This window comes from Aulonocara sp. 'chitande type north' Nkhata Bay, linkage group LG11 (genome assembly GCF_057382095.1).
Source record: "Aulonocara sp. 'chitande type north' Nkhata Bay isolate Kocher_YH1m ecotype deep benthic linkage group LG11, A_spYH_male_GT1.1, whole genome shotgun sequence".
NCBI lineage: Eukaryota > Metazoa > Chordata > Actinopteri > Cichliformes > Cichlidae > Aulonocara > Aulonocara sp. 'chitande type north' Nkhata Bay.
In genome coordinates, this window is record NC_141354.1 from 2446339 (window position 1) to 2472113 (window position 25775).

Sequence of the window (25775 nt, forward strand, 5' to 3'; positions counted from 1 at the left end):
CTAAAGGGAAGAGTATTTGTGCCATGGAGTGTTAACAAGAATGTGAGGTCCATATTATCAAAAGCTGGTAAAATCATAAAAGTTTGCAGAATTGTAATAAATGATGAATATGAATTACTGGTCTGTGACAGTGTATTAATTTGTAGGGAAAAAAAAACATGTTGACCAAGGTGGAATCGAACCCACGATCTTTGGCTTGCAGAGCCGTGTCATTACCAACTGCGCCACTGGGAAAGAGAGCGGCCGCTTTGGAAAAACAGGCTGATGAGGAGTCAGAATTAGATCGCGGTGAGAGGCGAAAAACACTGTTTTTTGGAGTTACAAAACGTTGTGTAACTAAAAAACTAGGTGGACTAGAAGCATAATTCTTCTACTGGCTGAATCAGCGGACTTTGGTGTACTTTGACTGCGATTTTCATTGCTCTCTGTACATCTGTCGCTGAGATATGACGAGAGAGGAAACGGGAGACCTCAGATATGATTGGCTGGCTGGGAGGCCGTGCAGGCTGTGATCTGTATACTTGAATGTCTGAGTCCTCACAGAGGATTGGCTGCCTGGGGACCTGGCAGAAATATATAGAAATAGTATGATTAAGCATAAATTCTATAAAAAGCAGAAATAGTATATTAAGCACAAATCCTATAAAAAGCAGAACTAGTATATTAAGCAGAAATCCTATAAAAAGCAGAACTAGTATATTAAGCACAAATCCTATAAAAAGCAGAAATAGTATATTAAGCACAAATCCTATAAAAAGCAGAACTAGTATATTAAGCAGAAATCCTATAAAAAGCAGAACTAGTATATTAAGCACAAATCCTATAAAAAGCAGAAATAGTATATTAAGCACAAATCCTATAAAAAGCAGAACTAGTATATTAAGCACAAATCCTATAAAAAGCAGAAATACTATAATTTAGCAGAAATACTGTATTTAGCACAAGTACCGAAAAGTACCAGAAATACTATGATTTAGCAGAATAGTAATAACTTATTGAAACACAAATGCACAGAGGGACACACAAACACAGGCTCTAATCCAGTCAACCAGTCTAACTATATTCAATTTAAATCCTACAATGACATGCTGCAAAATAAGGGCAGGGTCCTCTCTCTCCCACTAAACACACACACACACACACACACACACACACACACACACACACACACACACACACACACACACACACACAGAGGGAGAGAGCTGCCAAATTTAAATCCACCAATCAGAGTGGCTGTTTACGTTTTCCCGCCAAAACAGGTGCATCTTTTTACATAAGCAGCAGCACAGAGAGGCACAGGATTATTGCAGCCTATTTCTCATAGTGAGGACTCCCCTCAAACAAATGACCATAATTTCCTAACCGTAGGGGCTAGAGCGGTCATTCTTACACTGTTTTGTTCAGAAGAGATGGGGGAATCTTCCAGTGTTAACAGTTTATCATTAAAATGTGAATTTTTAGAGATATATGACATGGATGACTTGTTGACTTAGAAGCCACGAATTCCCCAATATGCAAATATGAATGCCTGAGACCACATATATGATTGGCTGGCTGGGAAGCCGTGCAGGCCCTGATTTGTGGATTTGAATTCCTCAGCCCTCAGATATGATTGGCTGGCTTAGAAGCCATGAAGGCCCCAATATGCAAATTTGAATGCCTCAGGACACATATATGATTGGCTGGGAAGCCGTGCAGGCCTTGATTTGAAAATTTGAATTTCTCAGTCCTCACAGAGGATTGGCTGCCTGGGGACCTGGCAGAAATATATAGAAATACTATGATTAAGCATAAATACTACATTTAGTAGAAATACTATGTTTTAGCACAAATACTATAAAAAGCAGAAATACTATAATTTAGCAGAAATACTATATTAAGCACAAATCCTATAAAAAGCAGAAATAGGATGATTAAGCATAAACACTACATTTAGTAGAAATACTATGTTTGAGCAAAAGTACTATAAAAAGCAGAAATACTATATTAGGCACAAATCCCATAAAAAGCAGAAATAGTATGATTAAGCATAAATACTACATTTAGTAGAAATACTATGTTTTAGCACAAATAGTATAAAAAGCAGAAATATTGTAATTTAGCAGAAATACTATATTAGGCACAAATCTTATAAAATAGCAGAAATAGTATTATTTAGCACAATAGTAATAAGTTAAACAGAAAAATTGGAAAAGCAAAATGGACAGCTGAAAAAATGCTGAACATGCTGAGGGTCCCTCAAATATACTTGTTAAATGAAAAAATCAGCAAAAAAATGCACAGGGAGAGAGAAGTAAGTTTCTAGGTCAGCCTGGGAGCTGCTGAATTTGAATCCACCAATCAGAGAGCCTGTGTACTTTTTCCCGCCAAAACATGTGCCTCTTTTTACACACGCAGCACAGAGAGGCACAGGATTATTGCAGCCTATTTCTCATAGTGAGGACTCCCCTCAAACAAATGACCATAATTTCCAAACCGTAGGGGCTAGAGCGGTCATTCTTACACCGTTTTGTTCAGAAGAGATGGGGGAATCTTCCAGTGTTTACAATTTATCATTAAAATATGAATTATTAAAGATATTTGACTTGTAATGCACCATAACTGAGTAGAGCGAAGCAAAAACTGCCTTGACTTGCCCTCAAACAACGCTTTCTAACTCGAAATCTATTTGGAGTATCGATATCATTCTTTCACCGTAAGAGACAGCAGGCTTTGGTGAACAATCATGGAAATTTTCAGGTCTCTGTGGAAATCCAACAAAAAGTTATGACGAGAGAAAAAAGTGGTTCATTTCCACAGTTTGAAATCTGAAGAAATCTGAGCGAAGGACGAATTTCCTACCCTCAAACAAGTCCAACTCATTTCAGAACGGTAATAGGTGAGAAAGAAATTCTTGAATTGTGAGCGTCAGGGGTGTCTGAAGATATTCGGGGACAAGCCTCATGTCTTAACTTTGCTTCGTTAAGGAGATATGACGATTCGAATATGCCTCTCATTACAGAAATCCAGCGGTGATTTTGAACAAGCTCTCCATTCACTTTATATGGAGAGTTTTCTGACCTTGTGTTAGTCTGAGGAGATTTGCAAAAATTCTATAAATCCCACAACAATGATGGTGACATTTTCTGAAAGCCAGCAAAAATACCTACGTTTTGATGTATAATTTGTGGAAGTTGAGTGAAAATTGAGCAAGTAGCAGGAAGTTGTTCGGACATGAAGTGAAAATTGCAAAACCTTCAGTGGCACACTGGAAGCCAAGAGCATAGCAACCATAACAACACATGTATTTTGTGAAAAATCACAATTTTGCAACTCAAAACTTTAAGAGGCATAAAAGTAAAACAGTAAAAGATTTGAAAAAGCTGAATCATACCTGAATAGCCCAATAATTTGTGAACATTTTAAAATTTGAATGGTTGTTCTAGGTGAAAATATGAGGAAGTAGTTAAGTTTCAAAAACAAGCAAATTTTAGCAGAATTGCTGAAGTTTCCCATTCATTTCAATGGGACAAATTAAAGGAAAAAAGCTTAATATTTTAAAAAGTATAATAGTTAAAAATAGCAAAAGTCATAGCGCACATTAGCAGAAGAAGCAGAATAGTTTAAAATTTGAACGGTGAAAATCGGCTGAAAATTGTGGAAGTAGTTAAGTGCCAAAAAGTGTACGGAAGCAACTAGAATAAAGTATAAAGAATAAAGAGAAACAGGAACTCAATAGTGTGGATGCTTAAAGCATCCACACAACTAGAAAAATTTGCATTTCCTGCGAAAATGCAGTGTGGATGCTTAAAGCTGAAGCTGTATGCAAAAAGTAGCTGAAAAAGCTGAAAAGTTGCAGAAATTGTAAAAACTTTGCAGAAGCAAAAGAAGTTTGCTAAAATGGAATAACTTAGCAGAACTGCAATATCTTAGAAGAAACATAATACTTGGCAGAAATACAATAGCATAGCAGAATTTAGCAGAAATATTGTAACTTACCAGAAACATGATAACTTCTCAAAAATACAAGAATTTAGGAGAAATAGTATAAGATAACAGAAAGAATATATTTAGCCAAAAATACTTAAACATTACAGAAACACTATGATTTAGAAAAATAGTACAACAGAGCAGAAATATTGTGATTTACCAGAGACACTGTGATGAACTATGAATATTGTAATTTTAAATTAAGACTATGTTTTAGCACAAATATTATAATTTGGCAGAAATACTATAATTTAGCACAAATACTATAAAAAGCAGAAATACTATAATTTAGCAGAAATACTATATTAAGCACAAACCCTATAAAAAGCAGAAATACTGTACTATGATTTGGTAGAAAAAACTATAATTAATCAGAAATACTATATTTGGCAGAAATACGGTATTTGGCACAAATCTTATAAAATAGCAGAAATAGTATGATTTAGCACAATAGTAATAACTTAAACAGAAAAATTGGAAAAGCAAAAATGGACAGCTGAAAAAATGATGAACATGCTGAAGGTCCCTCAACTATACTTGTTAAATGAAAAAAATCAGCAAAAAAATCTATAACAGCCACACAATCACAAATATGTACACATAAGAAAACACACATGCACAGAGAGACACACACACAAGATCCAATTCAGTCAACCAGTCTAAATATATTGAATTTGAATCTTAGAATGAGATCATCCCATTAAAAGCCTTTCTCTCTCTCTCTCTCTCTCTCTCTCTCTCTCTGTCACACACACACACACACACACACACACACACACACACACACACACACACACACAGGGAGAGAAAAGTGAGTTTCTAGGTCAGCCTGGGAGCTGCTGAATTTGAATCCACCAATCAGAGAGCCTGTGCACTCTTTCCCTCCAAAACAGGTGCATCCTTTTTACACACGCAGCAGCACAGAGAGACACAGGATCATTGCAGTCTATTTCTCATAATGACGACTCCCCTCAAACAAATGACCATAATTTCCTAACCGTAGGAGCTAGAACGGTCATTCTTACACCGTTTTGTTCAGAAGAGATGGGGGAATCTTCAAGTGTTGACAATTTATCATTAAAATATGAATTTTTAGAGATATATGACACGGATGACTTGTTGACTTAGAAGCCACGAATTCCCCAATATGCAAATTTGAATACCTGGAGCCCACATACATGATTGGCTGGCTGGGAAGCTGTGCAGGCCCTGATTTGTGGATTTGAATTCCTCAGCCCTCAGATATGATTGGCTGGCTTAGAAGCCATGAAGTCCCCAATATGCAAATTTGAATGCCTCAGGACACATATATGATTGGCTGCGAAACCGTGCAGGACCTGATTTGAAAATTTGAATGTCTAAGTCCTCACAGAGGATTGGCTGCCTGGGGACCAGGCAGAAATATATAGAAATACTATGATTAAGCATAAATACTACATTTAGTAGAAATACTATGTTTTAGCACAAATCCTATAAAAAGCAGAAATACTATAATTTAGCAGAAATACCATATTAAGCACAAATCATATAAAAAGCAGAAATACTATATGAAGCACAAATTCTATAAAAAGCAGAAATACTATATTAAGCACAAATCCTATTAAAAGCAGAAATACTATATTAAGCACAAATCTTATGAAATAGCAGAAACAGTATGATTTAGCACAATAGTAATAAGTTAAACAGAAAAATTGGAAAAGCAAAATGGACAGCTGAAAAAATGCTGAACATGCTGAGGGTCCCTCAAATATACTTGTTAAATGAAAAAATCAGCAAAAAAATGCACAGGGAGAGAGAAGTAAGTTTCTAGGTCAGCCTGGGAGCTGCTGAATTTGAATCCACCAATCAGAGAGCCTGTGTACTTTTTCCCGCCAAAACATGTGCCTCTTTTTACACACGCAGCACAGAGAGGCACAGGATTATTGCAGCCTATTTCTCATAGTGAGGACTCCCCTCAAACAAATGACCATAATTTCCAAACTGTAGGGGCTAGAGCGGTCATTCTTACACCGTTTTGTTCAGAAGAGATGGGGGAATCTTCCAGTGTTTACAATTTATCATTAAAATATGAATTATTAAAGATATTTGACTTGTAATGCACCATAACTGAGTAGAGCGAAGCAAAAACTGCCTTGACTTGCCCTCAAACAACGCTTTCTAACTCGAAATCTATTTGGAGTATCGATATCATTCTTTCACCGTAAGAGACAGCAGGCTTTGGTGAACAATCATGGAAATTTTCAGGTCTCTGTGGAAATCCAACAAAAAGTTATGACGAGAGAAAAAAGTGGTTCATTTCCACAGTTTGAAATCTGAAGAAATCTGAGCGAAGGACGAATTTCCTACCCTCAAACAAGTCCAACTCATTTCAGAACGGTAATAGGTGAGAAAGAAATTCTTGAATTGTGAGCGTCAGGGGTGTCTGAAGATATTCGGGGACAAGCCTCATGTCTTAACTTTGCTTCGTTAAGGAGATATGACGATTCGAATATGCCTCTCATTACAGAAATCCAGCGGTGATTTTGAACAAGCTCTCCATTCACTTTATATGGAGAGTTTTCTGACCTTGTGTTAGTCTGAGGAGATTTGCAAAAATTCTATAAATCCCACAACAATGATGGTGACATTTTCTGAAAGCCAGCAAAAATACCTACGTTTTGATGTATAATTTGTGGAAGTTGAGTGAAAATTGAGCAAGTAGCAGGAAGTTGTTCGGACATGAAGTGAAAATTGCAAAACCTTCAGTGGCACACTGGAAGCCAAGAGCATAGCAACCATAACAACACATGTATTTTGTGAAAAATCACAATTTTGCAACTCAAAACTTTAAGAGGCATAAAAGTAAAACAGTAAAAGATTTGAAAAAGCTGAATCATACCTGAATAGCCCAATAATTTGTGAACATTTTAAAGTTTGAATGGTTGTTCTAGGTGAAAATATGAGGAAGTAGTTAAGTTTCAAAAACAAGCAAATTTTAGCAGAATTGCTGAAGTTTCCCATTCATTTCAATGGGACAAATTAAAGGAAAAAAGCTTAATATTTTAAAAAGTATAATAGTTAAAAATAGCAAAAGTCATAGCGCACATTAGCAGAAGAAGCAGAATAGTTTAAAATTTGAACGGTGAAAATCGGCTGAAAATTGTGGAAGTAGTTAAGTGCCAAAAAGTGTACGGAAGCAACTAGAATAAAGTATAAAGAATAAAGAGAAACAGGAACTCAATAGTGTGGATGCTTAAAGCATCCACACAACTAGAAAAATTTGCATTTCCTGCGAAAATGCAGTGTGGATGCTTAAAGCTGAAGCTGTCTGCAAAAAGTAGCTGAAAAAGCTGAAAAGTTGCAGAAATTGTAAAAACTTTGCAGAAGCAAAAGAACCTTGCTAAAATGTAATAACTTAGCAGAACTGCAATCACTTAGAGGAAACTGTAAAGCTGAAGCTGTCTGCTGAAAATAGTTGAAAATAGCTGAAGAAGCTGAAGAAATCAAAGTCAGTGTTTAAAAAGTTGCTGAAATTTTAATAACTTTGCAGAACAATATCAAGTTAAGAAAAATGTAATAACTTAGCAGAAATGCAATAATTTAGAATAACATAACTTAACATAACATAACAAACAAAAGTAGTGTAACCTAGCAGGAATAATATAATTTAGTAGAAAATTAAAAACTTGGCAGAAATATTACAACTTATCAGAACTGCTAGAAATTTGCAGAAATGTAATAATTAGGCAAAACTGTCAACAGATAACAGCTGAAAATGCTGAAGTAACCTCAAAGTTACTTGTTTAACTGTGAAAAATTACCAAAAACATTAGAAAAGGAAGAAAACGTGCCAGCAGATAAACTAATGTGGAACAAAACCAAGGTAAAATTGCGAGTTTGCACAGCTGGTGAAATCTAAAAATGGCAAAAAAAACATAACAAAGGCAAGACCCACACAAACAACATTTAGGTAATAAATGCACAAGATGCTGCGGTCAGAGATTAAAACACCCAAAAATAATGTTATTGAAATGCCAAAAAGTGGCAGAAAGTTTAGAAAGTAGAAAACCAGTAGTAGAAAAGTAGAACATTCAAATATTTTTAGAAACATATGATACAAAATATTTACTCAGTTGTTTCCAATGATTACAATAATGGCATAAAGAAATAAAAATACCATTTGGGACAAACAGAAAAATATTAATAGAAAATGCAAATCAAATTGATCTAAAATCTATACAAACAATTGAAGCATCTGTTGGAATTATGAACATATCCTTGTTTGCCATGTTTATGTTTATGGCCCTAAGATGCGCAGACACATGATAGGCTATTAACTGCAAAAATATACACATATATAGCAAGTGAGAGACAAAAATATATCCTCTGATTTGCTGGAGTTTTGTGTAAATACCATTTGGCAAGGATAAACAACATGTTCCTATGCCACATTAAAATTTTCATAAGCTTAATTTTTTCAATTAGTTTACAGTTTCCTGATTTGATGATAAATATGGTACCAATCTACAAAATACTGTCAAAATGAAGTCCACATTGTGATATATTTGAGGTGTGGAGAGTCACACAGCTGAACAATCGATTTGCATATTTAAAGAAACAAGGATCAAATAAAGAACATCGTTGTGGAATAAATTACAGTGAAAAATAATCACTGCTTTGCGTTAGAGAGTGACTTATGATGAGGTATTAATTGGCTTAACTTTACCTCTAACAGCTTTTCACATAGTGCTGTGACCAGGGTGAAATCCATCATAAAGTAACTGTAAACAGTAGAACCATTAGCATGAATGTCATGGTTCTACTCTGATCAAAACTCAAGTCAGCTGTTTGACCTGATATAAAATGATAAAGAGGAACACATATAAATGACCTTTATGAACTTTTCAAAATGACTTTATATGTCTGACCCATTATCTATATATATTACAGCAGCGGTCCCCAACCCCCGGGCCTCGGACCGGTACCGGTCCGTGAGTCGTTTGGTACCGGGCCGCGAGAGATGAGGCTCAGGTGTGAAATGTATAGTTTTCAGGGTTTTTATCGGTTTTCAGCGTTATTTTGTTATCGTTTTTATCGTTTACTTGGTTTTCCTGGGTCTTTTCACGTGTGTTATGAATAAATTTTCTTTTTTTCAGTACCGGTACTAGTTTTATTTTGTTATATTTATCCGCGACACCTTAAAGGCCGGTCCATGAAAATATTGTCGGGCATAAACCGGTCCGTGGCGCAAAAAAGGTTGGGGACTGCTGTATTAGAGCAGATGTGGAAAACCACTGTTAGACCTACTCTATACTAATGTAGTTACTGACACCCCATACTAAGGCAGGATTCATACAAACACACATTATTTATTCTCTTAAACACTTTCTTTTTTCACATTTTGAGATTGTGTAATTTCTAAAAAGAATACATGTAATGGTTCAATAGATATAGTTATTTAAATGTCCATAATAATCACATGATCATTTTTGTACATCCTACAATCCAGGATTTAGAGCTGTGTGTCTGTATGAATTCAGCTTGCTATACTTATAGACTTAGATATATTAATCCACTATTTACCCAAACAAGTTACATTGTTTGGGTAAATAGATTGGGTTTGTTCTACAAAATAATTATTCAACAATAAAAAAAAACACAAAAAAAATCTGCACATTAATCCAGAGTTCAGTTTCATATGTCTGATATTGTTAGTTAAATCTGATGACACAAACACAGTCAATAATTCATTGCTAGTGTGACATGTGGTCCTTTTTGCCTTTGACCAATGATATGCTGGGTACTTGGACCAGTTTAGTATTTGCTGTCACAGAGGAATGTTAACCAGAAATCCAGAAGATAAAACTTAAAAAAAATATGTTAATTGCAAACATGTTTTTGCTTAGTAAAAGGATTGAAATTACATGGAAACTGTCACCTTAAAGCCTCATTGTAAATATCATCACAAACAGATGTTTTCCACACAGTTAACAAAGCTCCACCACATCCGATCAGTGCACATAAATCTAAAAGAAAACAAAAACAAATAAAATAAAAAAAATTAACACAAGGGAAGACTTTTGATTTAATAACTAAGCTTAAAACAAGTGTTACCTTTGAATATTTGTGGGAAAAATCTGATGCTACCCCAAGAATACAAAGCCACACTGGAAACGATGACAGGCTTGCAGCCCTGTGTCTTCCTGGAGTGAGGTGCCTGATCAGTAGCAGTGAGTTGACAGAAGTTGGTGTCTGTAAGAGTGGCCAAACACTGATACTCTGTCCACTTGAGTAGAGTCTAAGAAGCTGGAATGCAGGCACACTGGACGAGCTTGTTCTAAAAAATACAGAAAAAGGAACATTTTATTTGTGTTAAGGCCTAAAAACTACAAATAAGTTATACAATGAACAATGTTGAAATACCTTATAGGTGCTGCAGGCCACATAACCAGAATCCAGAGCAATCTCACAGTCACATGATGGTGAGGAAAGACATGAGCTCTGCAATGAGGTTTGAATGTCTCAGTTGGGACACTGAAGAACTCAGAAGACAGCAATACCTGCACAGAGAGACAGAGTAGAAAAAGCATAGATTTGTAATCCGTAATGTGAATTAAAACTCAAAAAGTGTCAACAAGTATAATCATTTGAGTGTGGAATTATTTATGCACTAAACAGGATTTTAATTAATTAATTGAATTAAAAACACTGCCATTTTTTATCAAAGATAAAGAATCATACCTCTCTCTGCTCTGAGGATCACTGAGCATCTCTGACAGGAAATAGTTTCCTCAGTAGGAGTCATCATTCATGGTCTCAGAGGTGTGTAGTGTGGCAGCATCATGACGGTCTCCAGATCAGGCAGGAGGTCAGGTGATGGGTGTGTCATCTTCTCCATTGAAGACACACTGGTATAGCAGTTCATAAAACAGCAGTCTCTGTGTGGCATGTGGTTATCTGTGCAGTCCAGCACTGATGGATCAGGTTTGGCTTAGCAGTTCATGAAGATGGTGTTAAGATGTTGTTGTTTCAGCTGAGGATGGTGAAGTTTGAAGGTTTTCCCACAAAGGAAACAGGACTGTGTGTGCCCTGTCTGAAAAAAATACATCTACAAAACATACAGTGCTTTTAACACCACCCACCCACCCTCCCCACCCACCCATCTCTGCCCCCAAGTGTCTATATAATGCTGGTATGGGGTGTCAGTTACTAAATCTAATTAGTGCGTCAGAAAGCGGGGGCTACACCTAAAGCCCCCGCTTTCTGATGTCTTTGTTTATTATCAGCTTTTTCCAGCTGCTCAGAGAATTCTGACTTGGCCTTTATCCACCCAAACCCAAACCCACCCAGATAAAGGCCAAGTCAGAAAATGGATGCAGAAACTTTCCATGTACTTCTAAATCAGTTTTTATACAAATTCTGTAAGCTGTAAAAATGTTTTTCTCTACATAATGTATAATTATAGACATCTCTGTTAGCCTGAAGATAGTTTAAAACTTTAAAAAAAATTTACCTGTAAAACATGATAAGCAAAACCTCATTCATCCCAAAAACATTTGATTCTACAAAATTTACTATAATCAAGAAAATATAATTGTCTGTATTTATTCATGTGACCCATAATAAATACCTGCATTTATCTGGGATTTATTTATTTACTATTTCATATTTGAAAGCATCTTTGAGGGGAAGATCTCGTTTGTTGAGATACATACGTCAGAGTAAAAAAAGTATCAAAAAAGGAGATAACAATTAACATCCATGAAAAAATGTATAAGTAGATTTAGTCATTTAAAACATGAGAATAAAAAATAAATTATGTCCGTTTAATGCAGTATATTTCAGATCTGAGGTGCATGATAACAGAAAGCAGATCTCCCGGCTCTGCATGAAGTACAGCCATGATTTGGTGAAATGATTAATAACACTGCAATAAGAAAGGGTCTTCTTACAGACAGAGTAGGGAAGACAATTTTTTCCAATGAAAAATATTTTTCATACTCTACAATCAGTAAACTCTGTAACAAACATGATCTGTAATTGTTTCAAAACTCACCAGACGCCTTCATGATTGGCTCAAGGACAGGACACAAAACACAGGGTTGTGGTAACTGTAGTATGATCTCAGAACACCTGAATGACGACATAGCTGTGGCTGAGAAATAAAAATGAGGTCAAGCAGGGTGTTCTTGTCTGTAGTGGCAGAAGTGATCAGCTGTGAATACCCTCTCGACTGAAACTGCTCCAGAATCTGTTTTCTTCCACTCTGCAACTGGTTTTCATTAAAATCTCCACACACAATGATTGGGTGACAGTCCATTATTTCAAGTGAATCTAAAAGACTTACCAGGTTTTGCATGAATGGTGTCAAACTGTAGTCAGGAGGTCTGTACACAACAGCAATGAGTGCAGGGAATGGAGCCTGAACCTTCAACACTAAAAACTCAAGATCAGTGACATTATGCAGATACTGTTTTACCTGAACCTGAAAATGATTCCTCAAATACACAACAACTCCACCACCACTTCTGCTGGCCATGTGAGGAAAGTTTGTGTAGGACACATGTCTGTTGCGTTTGAACATGGTGTAGCCATCCAAATGAAGACTGTCTGCAACAAAGGAGCCTTGGAGGTGAGACTCTGTGAGACACAAAACATCTGCTAAACACATTTCATGATGACTCTTGATGTCACTGATGTGAGATGGCAAACCCTCCGTATTGTGATGGATCAGTGTAAGAGTGTCAAGTCTGTTGGCTGTTTCTCTGACCTGAAGAAGAGGCATCATTTCCTCAACACTGGCTTGTCTCATGGTTTGGAGCGCTGCAGTTACCTCGGGATTGGCGTAAATCTTTTTCTCATCCAAGTCCTGTAAATACAGTCCACTGAGAGACGTCACCCTGCTGAGAGCAACATAAGCCATACCTGGTTCAAAAATGTTCTTCATTGAAACTACAGCTGTCTGTGTTGTAAGACCCTGAGTTTTGTGAATTGTGCAGGCGAATGCTAGCTTTACAGGAAACTGTCTGCGTACCGCTCCTTTAAACTTCAGACTCTCCTCTGCTCTCTCAATGTAAACCAGATCATCAGATGCTGCATTAGCACTGCGGTTGTGTCTCATAGGCTGCCGGTTGTCCATTCTGAGCCCCAGTTTAATTATGTGTCCATCATTTTCAGATCTCACCACCTTTACCAGTATACCAAAAGCACCGTTGACCAAACCGTTTAGTGTGTCCAAGTTTCTGGTCAGCATAACTCGAGCTCCTTCAGCAACATTCAGAGTGTCAGGTAAATCATTTCTCCCACCTGTAAATGGTTTGTCTCTTCGTTCCATTCTGCCTGTACGTTTATCCTTCTGGAAATCGTCTGCAGTGATGATTATGATGTTTGAATGAAGCTTCTTCAGGGTATCTGTGTTATGGGATTCCACATTCTTGTTGGTGGCATAAATGTGTAAGACCTCAGTTGGACATTCTTCTGGTGCAGTCACAGCCTGTGACAACAAATCTCTGTCGCACTGAGAAAGTTCATCCGTCTTTTCTTTCACTCTAATCCTGTTCAGCATCTCTGCAAAGGCCACATCATCTTTCTGACGCATAATCTCGGTTAGAGTGATCATCTGAAAATGTTCCTGCCATAGGTCAATCTGTTCTGGATCGTAAACGCAGAGAGGTTTAGACTGTCGCACTGGTGGCAGCTGGTAAAAATCTCCAACAGCTAAAACTGACATTCCACCAAAAGGTCTCTGAGTGCCTTTGATTTGTTTCAGTCTTGCATCCACATAGGCAAAAAGGGGTTTTGAAACCATTGAAATCTCATCAATAACAATAATTTCAGCATTCATCAGCTCAGATCTGACTTCATCCAGTTGGTTACCAAGTCCTTGAATGGGTGGTTTCAGACTCCTGGGTAGTTTCAGTAGAGAATGTAATGTAGAGCCATTGATAGAAAAAGCTGCTGTCCCGGTAAATGAAGTCAGTAAAACAGTTGGATTTGATATGTCAGCTTCTTCTGCATTAGCAGGCAGTCTGCTCAGGATCTTTGATGCTTCAGAGTGAATACACTTAATCAGATGTGACTTTCCAGTTCCTGCACCACCGTTGATATAGAAGAAAAATGGATCTGGGTTCAAACCACAAACTCGCTGAATACACCAGTCTCTTATGGCATAGAACACGCAGGCCTGCTTCTGGTTCAGATTCTGATACATTACACGTACCACGGCTGGATCTACTGCAGGTTGTTCTCTGATGGCTCTGATCTCTGTTACAGCATCAGACTGACGACTGTAGTCGGGGACATTCTCCTGTTCGTTCTCATCATCAGAATGTCTCTCAGGAAGATTCTCATCACATTGCAGCCTCACAACTTCAGATTCAGGAGCAAGATTACACCATTCATCGATCACAACATCCCTATTTTGTTCAAACTCTTCCAGTGCACTCTCAATATCCTCAGAGTTCTTCTCATACTTGTCTTTATTTCTCTTCACAATCCGTTTCACAGACTCACTGTGGTCTGAACATGGAAGTCGCACAAAACCTGAGTTGTAGAAGGACTGATAGGTTTGGAAACATTGTGGTTTCAGTTCCTGCTCTGATCTGTGTGGAAGGTAAAGTCTCAACAGTCGACCATAATATTGCTCAGGATCTTTTTCCTGTGAACAGTGGTAATATCTGATTATAGCTGGTTTATCATTCTTTCGCCTTTGTACAAATCCAAGCTGGTTTAGAAGAGGAAGCACATCTTTTCCTTCATTTGGACCACTCACCAACCTGCACAAGGCAGCAAAATCAGCCAGTGACATTTCCTCATATTCTGGGGTCTCAGGTCTGCATTTGTATTTATCACTCAAACTTGTCATCCAAATATTACAACTGTCATGTGTTGTGCTTTCCAGGAAGCTCATGGGCCGACTCATTTTTACCGGGTTATCATCTGTTGGTACAAATACAACACTGCGGGAACATTTTTTCATTTTTAGGCCACAGACTCGAGTCACACACTCCTGTGCACTGATCTCTCTCTTTTTTGAGTAAGCCTGCATCACAGCTCTCATTTCATCACATTCATTGACCATGTTGTTTCCAGAGTTATCAATAACTGTCTTCAGGTATTCAGAGAGGCCAGATTCTTTCTTCGTTATATATTTACAGAGGTATTCTACACATGAATAGGCATTCAAAATGAATGAGACATCTAAATTAGAGTTCCAGGCTTCAAGCAGGTGTGGGTTGTAATTGTTGATCCAACAGTCCTTTGGGTCACGTTTCAGAATCAGAGCTGTTTTCTTGTTTATGTTCTGGAGGCACTGTTCATACTCATTCATTGTCAAGTTGCATCGTGACAGAATCTGCTCTATGGTGAGGGAAGCAGCTTCAGGTTCCTTCAGCAGGTTCAACAAAGGTCTGAGTTTGGCTTTTGCAGCTTCAGTGTCTGAATCCTCATCCTGTCTCACAATCATTGTTCTTGTGGATGGTGGTTTTGGAAACCCAAATCTACAACCAGAGTTCACACTCTTAAAGCATGTTTTTGTGTGGTTTTTGCTGTGCTTTTGTAGTTCAGTGACTTTTTTGTGCAGTTCAGGTTGCTTTTCTGGATCAGGGAGTTGAGCTGAGATGTATCTGTCCACAAAGTCACAGACAGTTTGGTCGTCATCCACATCTGCTTCTACCTTTTCTCGAATCCACAGCAACATGTGTATATGCGGACTACCTCTGTGCTGGAACTCAACTCTGTAAAAGTAATCAATGATCTCACCAAGGGGCTGTGCAGGAGAAAAAAGCAAATCTCTGAACAAAGCCTCAACACGCTTATCAAACATCCGCATGGTAGTTACTGGATTTGATCTTAGAATTTCACACTTTTCTGACCAGTCCAGGGCTCCAAAATCAACCTCTTCACCTTGCTGTCTCTTTATTGCTTGAATCACTTCAGGCCATCTCATCTCAGCAGCAGAGAAAGTGACAAAGAACTGAGGTGTTCCTATTTGACGAATCATACTGAATAAATCTTTGGTAGTTTTCTGCCAGTAAGCTGGAGTTCCTCTGAGTGGCTGCATAAATCTGATTGCATCTTTATTTCTTACCAGCTTCTCTACTTCTGTCTTACTTTGTAACATTCCTGATGTGATTTTGCGTCCATCTTTGGTCATAGTTTTACCTTTCCTTAGCTGTATTGTCATGCTGGAATTAGCCAAATGTATTTCAGTGACAAACTGTGAGAAAAACAGGTAATTTGTGTCTTTAGCAAATCTTGCATCAATGTTGAAAAGCCTTGACTTGAAGTAAGCACTTGGTGTGAGTTTAAGAAGTCTCTTTTCATCCAGTGTATTCTGACCAGTAGGAAACTGCACAGGAAATGCCATGGCTTCCAAATGAGGAGTTCTGAAGAAGCTGACAGGATTGTTTCTTTCTGCAGGAGCCACACAATACGTGTTATCACTGAAACAGAGAATCTCTTCTGAAATGTCAACAGGCTGCAGACAACTTTCTAGAGCAAAACCTCCATTGTTCAAATCACTTTCTGGTTCATCTGGATTTTGTTCCTCTGGTTGTTCATCACAGGATTGCATATTAATAGCTTGTTCACTTTCAGACTCACTTTCGCACAAAAGGGCATCTTTTTCATAGTTGTCAATTTCCATTAAATCTGCTTCATCATAATCATCACTTCCCATGCTGGCTTCATCACTGCTGTCATCATCAGGTAATGTTGGATCACAAAGCAATGCATCATCTCTGATAACAATATCTGTGTACTGTGGGTGAATCTGTTTCAGTTTACGCAGGGCTTCGATCAGTTTAGACCAGGTGACAGTCTGGAACAGCTGATGGCCTTTGTAGCACAGTCGTCTTTTCAATTTCACCCTCATGATCTGTGATTGGCTTCTGAGCCGAGGTAGATAGTCAACTGTTTGTTGGACTTCAGATGGTACACACACCACATTACCACGTATGAGTCTTTGTCTGCCCTTTGGAAGAGGAATAATCTTTGCAAATGGTATGCATTTGGCAATCAGATGTCTCTCCAGAATGTTGAGATCACACAGTTCAGCTGGAATATCCTGCAGTTCTAAACCGTTGACAGCAGCAAGCCTGGGCATGCATCCACTTTTGAGGGAACTGTGACACGTGTGACAAATATACTCCTTTTTTCTCTCAACGGGAAAGCTGCAGTGATCATTACATGCTTCATCACACACATGAACAAATTTACCAGTTAGACACTGCTGAGCTACAGTTTGGTGTTTTGAGTAATTTTCTCTTTTGCAGATTTTCACCTGATTAGGAAAAGAAGCTTTTAGACAAACAGTACAAACATAAGATGGTGCTGACTTAATGTTGGATCTGAAATGAGATATGGCCTCATTCATTAAACTGTTATCTGGATGACACTGTAAACTTTCAGCTGGTCGATGCATCTGACGATATTTTCTTTTTATGTTCATTGCACATCTGATATTATGCATCTGTCTAAAAGAAAAACCGTTCCAATATTTTACTCTCATTCGTTCTCTCATATTCTCTTTGTGTTGTTGCTGAAATTGTCTCTCTTCTCCATAACGTTTAGTGATGTAACATTTTTTTTTCTGTCTAAATTCTACACTTTCTTTATATAGGTTAGAAACATATGACCTCATGTAAGCTTTATGTTTCTCTCTGAATTCGGCACAAGTTCTGTATGTTCTTGTTATTCGTTCCTTCTGCTTTTCTCGGAACACGGGAGATTCTCTGTATGTTCTTGTTATTCGTTCCTTCTGCTTTTCTCGGAACACGGGAGATTCTTTGTATGTTCTTGTTATTCGTTCCTTCTGCTTTTCTCTGAATAAAGAATCTTCTTTATACATCCTTATGACACGTTCTCTTTTTCTCTCTCTAATTTTAGCACTTTCTCTATAGATCCTTCTCATTTGCGCCTTCTGTTTTTCCTTAAAATCATCTCTTTCCTTATAGATCTTTCTCAAATGTTCCCTCTGTTTCTCTCTATATATAGGATTTAGCTTATATAGATTACTTTTGTACACAGTCTTCTTTTGTCTGTGATCAGGATCCTTTCTTTTTGGTAGTTTTTGTTGGGTCAATAATCTTCTCCTCATTTTTTTCCTTCCCTGTTTACTATATTTCAGCAGTTTATGTGAAAGTTCCTGTGTTGTCTTTGTTGAACAGCGGTTGGCAGCGGTTGGATCCTTCTGAGGAACAGAATCTGATGTTACCTGAGGTTCTCTCACAGAAGATGCAGAGGTTTCTATTTCTAAATAATCAGAATTGTTCAGCTCAGCAGCTGGCTCATTTGAATAATCCACTCTGGATGACATCACTTCAGTAGCTAAAGTGTCGGCCACAGTTTTCTGTGTCTGCTCAGTGGACTTTGGGGTTTCAAATTCAGGTTCATTTAAAGCTGGTGCTGAAACAGTTGTAGCTGTTTGTCTGTTTTCATCAGCATTTCTTTGGTCAGCAGCGTTTTCACTGTGGAACTCAACAGGCTGTAGCTCATAAGCACAGGTTGGTGCGATGCTACACATTCGGTACAAACGTTTGATCCTGTCAATCATGTCGTTAAGACGTGTGAATTTTAACATAACTGCAGTTCCACCACTTACACTTAGCGACAATGGCATTCCTGTAGACTTACGTGGGTGAGGGTCAAAGTATGCGTATTCACCTGAAGTCAGCCTGGAAACTGCGATGGCTGTTCCTCCCATGACTAGCAAAGCATAGCGAAACTCTGAAGCCAAACGCTGTAGTCCCTGTTCAAGGCTCGGAAGATGATCTGTACCGTCAAATGTGCCATAATGAGCAAACTGAGACATGTCGACTTGATACTCGTGTCTGCGGCTGATGATCACAGTGGGAAGTTCATCACAGGCTAGAAACACGCTGTTCACAAACCTCTTTCTGGCATCTGAATACACGGCATGGCCTTTGTCCAACACACGGTTGAGATCTGCTCTGGTAATGAATTCATCCTCGTGTAAGAATGACAGGAAAACCAAACTGTTCGCCATGCATTGCTGATTCCGGTACTTTCCATACTTAGCATTGGCCTGGCTTCGAGACGCACAGATGCTACTCACTCGTGGACGACTTTCACTGTTTGTAACCTGTACATGAGACGGTCCTGGAGCTTCTCCATCATGCTGCGTTTGCACAGTTAGCTGGGGTTCAGTCTGGATTACCTGTTGTTCTTTAGCATTTGGCACAGATGATGAGCAAACACCTCTCTTTACCACATCTGCATAAGACACTGCGGCCGTCTGAACGCTGAGCTGCACTTCTGGACTGGGAATACTTGTAACAGACACCTTTACCTGCTCACCGGTCTGAGAAAGATTTACCTGTTCCTTCTGCTTTTGCCATCTAAGCTTCTGGGACTGTGACCTTTGACCTTTCCTTGGCATTTTGTGCAAGTACAAACTGGACCTTATATGTATTTATACACAAATGTATACAAAACTCAACCTGTAAACACTGAAAAACTCCTCAAGTTTCTATTAAATGGATCAACTATACAAATGGTAAAGTGTTCTTATGACCGTTTAATTGATGTAAAAGGCTGGCTTAAATACAAACTCAATATAAAAGTTATTGAAAGATCCTTAAAAACGTTTTATTGTAGCTTTTTCAACAACTGTATATTATTACTTCTTTTTTTTAACCAGAATGGTTAATGAATAGGTCTATACTTCTGTGAAGTAATATGCAGAATAAATCTCAACAATCAACAGGCTATAATAAAACTCTTAGCTTTGAAGTAGACTTTGTGTAAATCTTTGAGATATCTAAAATCTAAAGCAAATATAAGGAGCTGTGGTGGTGTGGTGATCAGATGACAGGCGATGAGGATTCTTCAGCTGGATGTTCTGCAGCAGTCAGGAAACAGGAAGTCTGGGTCCTCAGGGCAGCTTCTCAATGACAATTGTAACTCAATACTTACACTGAGTAATAGAAATGGGTTTGTCCTTAAATAATATTAGTATAAACTTACTGTAGTCAAATGTTATACTCAATGAAACAGACTTGAAAAATGTATTTGAATCTAATTTAATATTTATGTAAATAGAGCAGTCTGAATGTATATATTACAAAATAACCAGATTGTCTTATTACAAATAAACCTTTAAGAGGTGTATATTTTATATAATTTATCAAAGCAATTGCACCTGTAAGCCAATCAATGTTTATTCCAAAGTGTAATGCAAAATTAAAATGACAAATGTAGGGCTGTGTAAGTAGTTTCTACAGTGACTTCTACTGTACTGTATATTCAACTTCTTACTTGTAATTTCCAGTAAAATGAGTGGATATGAGAGAGTTTAACGACAGGAAAGAAGGAGCAGTGAGAGCAGAGATCTCTCAGATTTCTGAAAACAGATCGTCGAAGTTGCGGTAACTTCAATTTCCAAAAACTTGGTTTGTTGTCAACCTTGGTTTGTTGTCAAACTTGGTTTCTTGTCAAACTAGGGCTTATGCTTGTCAAAATTAGATAGAGTACATGGCGGAGAATGGATAGAAGATAGAATGGCTTGTCAAAAAAGATGGAGCAGGGAGAGGGAGAGTGATAGGACAGACTGAATTTGCTTGTTAATGGCTTGTTAATGATAGAGGGAGAGGGTTTTCTGCAGCAGGTCACCTGTAAGACAGAAAGAAAGTGGAATTAGACACACTTCCAATAAACCTGGCTTTACCGTATTTTTCAGACTATAAGGCACATTTAAAAGCCTTTAATTTTCTCAAAAATAGACAGTGCACCTTCTGTATGGTTGTGCTTACTGATTTCAAACCAATTCTATGTGGTACACGGCACTCTGTCAAATGTTTTAGTATGACTTTGGTAAGCTACAAAGCAGCACCACTTGATGTATTGTCGGAGCATGGCTTTTCTTTTTTTTTTTCTTCTTTTTTTCTAAGGAGCATGGCTAACATAGTCAGCACCCTCATAGAGTAATTCGTACTGTGCTTCAACATAATATGGTGTGTGTGTGTATAAGGGCCTGGCACCTGTTGAGAGCCATGCTTATGAAGCAGATTTCAAACTGATCAATCCACATTCATCAGTCCATAAATCCTGAAAAGTGAGTGTATTGTTCTGTATTTTATGTCTTACAACTGAACAATTTTGAGAGTTATTGTAAATGAGTTGAATAAAGTTTGACTTATCTGTTTTGTTTGGCTTAATGTGCCTTAGAATTTAGTGCGCCTTACAGTCCGAAAAATACAGAACATATATATCATTACACACTGAAGAGTCGTACAGTACATTATTAGATTCAACTGAATGAAAATGTTTATCATATGGTGGTGGAACATTTCTAAGGACATTTTTGCATTCTATTAACACAATAAAAACAAACACAGTCTGTAAACCAAGATGTGGTGCTACAGTAACTTACTATAAACATTATATGGTCAAGCTAAACCCACACAATGAAGTCAGAGCAGACAGTTTCAGACCACCTGCTTTAAACACTTCACAGCACTCAACTCACATGATCCTAAATGCCCAAAGGTCTCAAATTCCCGTTTCTGTGTGTACTTACCTGGTTCAACAGTATATCATAATGTCTGGGGAGCCGTTAACATAAAAGTAAAAAATAATTTACTCAGTATGACTTTTGGCAAAATGAAAAATTTGGAGACAGATGACTCCTAAACAGCAGTTTCTACATTTTTCAGTCAAATATGGGGCATGTTTAATACACACTCCACTAAATCTACAATAAACTTAGCATGGCCGATATTAGGGCCTAATTAAAAATGTACTATGATGATAAGAGAGATCTGTAAGTCTGGAAATGTTTACACAGACTTTTCTACGATCTGATTATTCCCAAGAGCTGTGCTGACTCACTCCACTAAACTGAATGTCCTATAATGAGAAACATTTCCCAGCACTGTACCTCAGACAAACCTTTACTTACCAGACTGGAGACGATCAGATCAGCAGTCTAGAGAAAGGAAACAATTCATCAGATCACTGTTTGATGATTCAGACTGTTGAGCCTCTTCACACACAATCCAATTTACTGTGACATAAATTAACTAGTAAAATTCTTAATTTATTTAAGGCTTTATGAGCTTACTGTAGTCTAAAGAGGAGATAAATGAACTGCAGCGTCTCACATGGCTGTAGCAAGTGTAATAAAAGCATTCATTACTACAGAAATATAAAGAATAGCCACCAATATTTGTTGGCACAAGTGCAGGATATACCAAATATTTCCTACACAGAAGCTTTGTGGCTCCAACATTTTCTACAACAGGTCAGTACTACTAAAGTGTGAAAGCCAAAAATGTTAGATACAAAATAATTATATAAATCAGAAGCAACAGAAAACCTCGTCATGTCTGATATGAATATGTAAATCTTAAAATAGTTTTAAATATTGACATGTTACAATAGCAGAGGTGCACCATGTTTTGTAATTAAAATTAAATGTCTTAAATTTTTACACTAAAAAGTCCTTTCATTATACCTGTTGCTAGGAATATTTATGTATTTTGCAGTGTACCTTTTTGGCAACTTTTCTATTAAATTTTAAAACACATTATATTCACCAAATAAGTGATAAACTAATTAGACACACTGGCTGTAATGTACCTAACAATGTCCACTCACACCTCTGGTTTTCTTAGTTTTTCATTATTGCTTAACTGTACAAAATACTTCTACAGTGTTCTGACTTTAATGTAACACATCAGCAGAATTTGAGAGACAATATGAATCAATACCTGTGCAGCTCTTAAGTGTTTGAGCAACCACTTATACTGACTCCCCTAAAACACTTTCATTGTTTTGTCTGCTACTTAAATCCACAAACATAAGGAGAAAATGAACAACTGACATTTAGCTATGTTTGGATTCAATAAGCCATAAGAAATTTAAATCATACATAAATGGGCTATTAAACTTCAGGGACATTTTCAGGGACAGTCAGAGGTCCTGTGTGAGGGCTTTGCTGCTACAGGTAATAAATCCTGACTTTGTGTTTTTGCCCATCAGTAAATGGAAACATATCACAAAAAGTCAAACTACTGTATGTAAGTTGCCAAATGTGCTACGCAATGCCAGGTTCATACTGCCTCAGTTACAATCACTGTTTACTTACCAGCAAAGGCAAAACCAAAGATCTCTTTCACTCTGTGTAACAAAAGACAAAGCACAAAAATACAGAATGAGACAACTCAAATCAGCATCACAGTCAATACTGCATCACTCTGTGTAGTACAAAAGATTCAGTACATTCTTTGTTTACCACAGCAACAAACAACTCACCTTTTTCTACACCTTATTAAAGATTACTGTCTTCATTAAGGTAAAATATGGTTTCATCCATTTGTAATAAGCCACACACGTCTCTCAGTTATGTGATAGCTCTATTAGTTTGGTGCTATTAGATAACACAGTAGATTTAATAAGCAATGATTTGCTACACCTAGCTCTGCACACTTTATCAAATTCTGACATCACAATTTCAAAGCATGAACAATCATAAATGAAAGCTTGGATGATATTTTTGTAGGCTTCAACATTTGAGTTCGTCTGCATTCAAATTCTGCTTCCTAAAAATATTATCACCTGCACACAGTATCATTTAATATGCTGTTGTTTTAAATATCTACATATCATATTTATAATATTAGTGGTGCACTGCTGCATTTTATTTATTTGAAGGTGGACTTTTTTATATTTCGTTAGTTTTTCACAAAGTGAGAAGTTAAACAGAGCTGCAGGTGTAGGTTTCATTTAAAAAAAAAAAAAAAACCTGCACAAACAAGTGTTTGTTAAACAGTTCTTAAAATTTAACTAAAAAACTAAAATTACCTAATTAAAAAAAAACTTCTTGTTAAGAGATGTTATTATTCTTATATTATGTGTTTCATCCTCACTCTCTCTCTCCCTTCTGTTAATTAACCCACAGCACAAAAACACACCGGTACAGGCACGTGACTCTTTTTCTCCCGGCTTTCAGTCAGAAGCTGTGTCCCAAAATGTCGGCTGCATCCTCCGGAGGCCGCATTTGAAGGCCGATTATGTCACAGCCAGTCGACGAAGGCTGTCTCAAATGCGGCCGACAAATGAGTCCTTCATTTCCCCGAATAAACTTTTAACATATTTTTAGGCGAGAAAGTAGCGGTGTAAATATCTGCTTGGTTTATCAAGACATCGCATATTTGCAAAAGTGTGCCGACGTTTTCAGAGACGTCTGTCACCCACCGGCTCGATGGCAAGCTGGGAGGGGGGTTCAGACCCCCGCTCTTTCGCTACTCAGGTTAAACATGATATACAAGTCACTCTGATAACTTAAAAATGTAATTGTTTGCCTTTTTCTGTGTTTTATTTGTTCTGGAGTAAATCGGTTTGGCTGAGATCAAAGTTATTAGATTATTAGATTAAATAAAGCTTTATTAATCAATCCGGTGGGTTCCTCCGGGATTTTCACACAGCTCAATAAACGTTAAACGGTCGAGAATTTACGCCAGTGTCCTGTTATATTTTAAATAGCAAGGAGCAGACGGCCGAGTTTATTAAACTCCAGCGAGACAGCGGTGACGCAAATCTGAAGGCTAGACCGTCCACTTTCACAGCCTTCTCGGTCCACGTAGACCGCGAAGGCTGGGTCCTCCGAAAGATGCAGCCGACGTTTTGGGACACAGCTAATGGCGGTAAAATGGCTCCTTTGAAGTTGCCGACCCTGCTGCTTCAGCAGCTAATCAGTGGTTCTAAAATGACGGCTCATTACCTTACAACCGAAAGAATGAGGCCGTTTTTAACTGACTGATTTGTGAAGAGAATTAACTTCAGCTTCCCTAACAGACTCAGAAACACTAACACACCGAATGAACCAAATACAACACAATAACTGTAATAAACAATCAAATGAACCATATTAATTTCACACTGGGCCTATAGCAGCTAGGCTAGGCGTTAGCACTTAGTGCTAGCATACCAAACACTCCTTTTAAATAGTAAAATTACAACGTTTCACTAAAAAAGCAGCCATTGTGTTACTTTAACATGACTTATACTTCGACTGGCTTCATAAGTCACTAACAACAACTGGGTAAATCCCTCATACAGCTTATAGACATTTCATTTCAGAAAAGAGAGACAGAGAAGCAGCGCTTACCGGTGGGGATCGAGCTGAGAGTGGACGGAGATTCAGGAGTCAGGCAGAGACGTTAAAAAAAGAGGCATTCACGGGTAGTGGGAAACTCCGCAATTACACAAAATTGGCATGGAAAACGTGAAAAATATATGTAAATTTAAATATTATTATACTAGATTTTTTTGCAACAAAAAGCAACTAGCAGAAATTTAATTCTATAAGTTTAATAAATGTTTAAAACAGGATTCTTTGAATTTGAAATAATGGTTAAAAGACATAAATAAACACAAGGTCATTATGTTAAAATGTACTTTATTATGATAGATTTATTTAACTGACTGCAGTAATAAGAACAGTCTTCTGCTGAACACCAACACCAAGGAGCTGGTGTTGGTGATCGCCTAAGCATCCTCACAGTAGGAGCTGCAGAGGTTCATCTCACTCCACTGCAGGACTCAAGAGGTTCAGGAGGTCCCTTAACCACACTGCTATGAGACTTTTTAACAGGGACTCCTGATATGTTCATTGCACATTTGTTTCTTTTATTCTACTACATATTGGTTGTAATCATGAATTCTGAATTGCTTTAAAGCTGAAGCTGTCTGCTAAAACTAGCTGAAAAAGCTGAAAAGTTGCAGAAATTGTAAAAACTTTGCAGAAGCAAAGGAACTTTGCTAAAATGGAATAACTTAGCAGAACTGCAATATCTTAGAGG

The 25775-nt window shown here is 37.6% G+C and overlaps 1 long non-coding RNA gene across 1 annotated transcript; it reads right to left on the reverse strand.

Moving 5' to 3' along the window:
- Positions 1-19510: 19510 nt before the first annotated feature.
- LOC147318303 (uncharacterized) lies at positions 19511-25214 on the reverse strand. The gene is made up of 4 exons (XR_015131435.1): positions 25082-25214; positions 23060-23091; positions 21872-21898; positions 19511-20583 (listed from the first exon to the last, which is right to left on the reverse strand). It is a non-coding gene; the product is annotated as an uncharacterized LOC147318303 (long non-coding RNA).
- Positions 25215-25775: the final 561 nt, after the last annotated feature.